We start from the raw sequence: 2730 nt of genomic DNA on the forward strand, positions 1-2730 counted from the left end.
AGAAAACAGTGGGTGTTTTCTTCTCAGGACTTCTAAAAGATGGCATACATATGGATGAACACTTATCTTTTTTTTTGTGCAAGAGAAAAGAAGAGTTTCCTTTCTACTCCTAAGAGATAAATTTGTAGAAAGCATTAAAGATGTGAGTGGGAACTTAACACTTTATTTAAAAATAATTGACTAATAGAAACAATATAGGAGATTATGAGTTACTCATCCTAATTATCTCTCAAATTCCTCAAATCACAGAGTTCTCTATGGAACTTGTATTCCACACATCAAAATATTCCCTGAAATAAAAGATTATTTCAGCTCATAATCCATTTCTTTTTAAAGCATTTTACTGAAAATCAGGCAAAACATTCATGGACTGTGTATGCCTTAATAAAGAAATCATGGTAACCATTGTATATAGACTATCAGGCTGTTATATTCCTATCTGGTATCAGGTAAAGAGAAACAGGAAAGCTCAAAGCTTCAATTTTTTTTTTTTGGCAATACATTAAAATAGTTACAATCTATGAGCTTACATTGACACATAACAGTGACTCCAAGTCGATAGTTCACATTAGAGTTCACTCTTGGCGTTGTACATTATATGAGTTTTGACAAATGCATAACGTCAGATATCCACCATTACAATAGCATACGGAGTAATTCATACAGAGTAGTTTCACTGCCCTAAAAATACCCTTTGCTCTGACTATTCATCCCTCTCTACCCTCTAATCCTTGGTAACCATTAATGTTTTTTGCTGTCTTCACAGTTTTGCCTTTTCCAGAATGTCATATTGTTGAGACCATACAGTATGTAGACTTGTCATATAGGCTTCTTTCGCTTAATAATATGCATTTAAGATTCTTCCATGTCTTTACATGGCTTGAGAGCACATTCCTTTTAGTGCTGAATAATATTCCATTGTCTGAATATACAACAGTTTATTTATTCATCCACCTACTGAAGAATATCTTGGTTGCTGTCAAGTTTTAGTAATTATCGATAAAGCTGCTATAAACAGTCATGTAGAGGTTTTTGTGTAGACATGTTTTAAATTAAGTTAAATAGCAAGGAGCACATTTACCAAATTATATGGTAAAATCATGTTTACTTTTGTAAGAAACTGCTAAATTGTCTTCCAAACTGGCTACTATTTTGCATTTCCACCAGTAATGTAAAAGAGTTCCTGTTATTCCACACCTTCGCCAGCTTTGGTGTTGTCAACGTTCTGAATTTTGACCATTCTAATATAATAGTATCTCAGTGTTTTAATTCGTAATTTCCTAATGGCATATAATGTTGAACATCTTTTCATACACTTACTTTCCATCTGTATATCTTCTTTGGTGAGGGGCTTGTTAGGTCTTTTGCTCATTTTTTAATTTGGGTTGTTTTCCTGTTGTTTTTTCATGTTTTTTTCTTCCCTGTAATTTTGTGTTCTTTGTATGTTTTAGATAACAGTCCTCTATCAGATGTGTCTCTTATAAATATTTTTCCCAATCTGTACCTTGTCTTCTCATTGTCCTGATATTGTTTTTCATAGATCAGAAGCTTTTAATTTTAGTAAAGTCCAGCTCATCAATTATTTCTTTCATGGATCATGCCTTTGGTGCTATATTTGAAAATCATCACCATAGTCAAGGTTACCTAGGTTTTCTCCTCTGTTATATACTAGGAATTTTATACTTTTGCCTTTTAAACTTAGGTCTATGATCCATTTTGAGTTAATTTTTGTGATGGGTATAAGGTTTGTGTCTAAATTCCTCTTCTTCCTCCCTTCTTTCCTTCTTTCCTTTGTTGACTTATTCTGTTTTATTTATGTTTTCCCTCCTTCCTTTTCTTTTTCTCTTTCATTGGGGAAAATTAAAAATCCTGCCAAGCCCCAAAAGCCCTCTCCACAAAATGTAGAATAGAAAGAAAACAGATTTATTATTAAAAGAGCAGTAAATCAGATTACAATGTTTACTATACAAAATTAGATAAGAATAGAAAGATAAAACACCTCACCCTTTTTATAAGCCAAACAGTTAAAATCCATTAGACACATATTTTCTACATTAATGATAACTTGTCTTCTTGTAAGAGGACTTGACAATAACCCTTGTTATGTATTCTTTCATAGTTAATCTGAAATTCACTTGGTAATTAAGGCAGCCATGTTTTTGCTTTTACTTGAAGTAATACTAAAAGTTCTCTTATCTCTATGAGAAGCAAATGGTTTACAGCTCAGAGAAAGGCACCTAGGCTAGACTCCCAAGGTGACAAAAAATAGGGACACTCTCTTCCTTAATGATTACATTTCAACGAGATGGTTCTCAGACCCTTGAGAAAAACATTCCTGAGTTTTAAAGCTGACAAGGGGCTTAACTAGCCCTTGCAAAAATTTGCATACATATCAAAAGGTTAGAGGAAGGATTCAGAACTTTAGGTTTCTCATGGAAATGTTCTAAGAGAAAAGAGGAAGAGGTTTCTTTCTCTTTTGACAATAGAGAAAATTCAAATTTTAAATTTACCCTTACATTTTCAACAAATATTTACTTAGCCCTCATTATTATAGATACATGCTGATAATGTTGTTGTAAGGTAATATGAAAACAAATTGAGAGATTTCTCAAGGGAGCATAGTTTAGCATGCAAATGTTGATAGAGATGAGAGGATGGTGATGGTAGTTTTTGGTCTTTTAAGCATCAACTAGACTGTTTTCTTTTGCAAGGTGCTGACCTCTGAACTTT

This window comes from Pteropus alecto, unplaced genomic scaffold, assembly GCF_000325575.1.
Source record: "Pteropus alecto unplaced genomic scaffold, ASM32557v1 scaffold301, whole genome shotgun sequence".
Taxonomy (NCBI): Eukaryota; Metazoa; Chordata; class Mammalia; order Chiroptera; family Pteropodidae; genus Pteropus; species Pteropus alecto.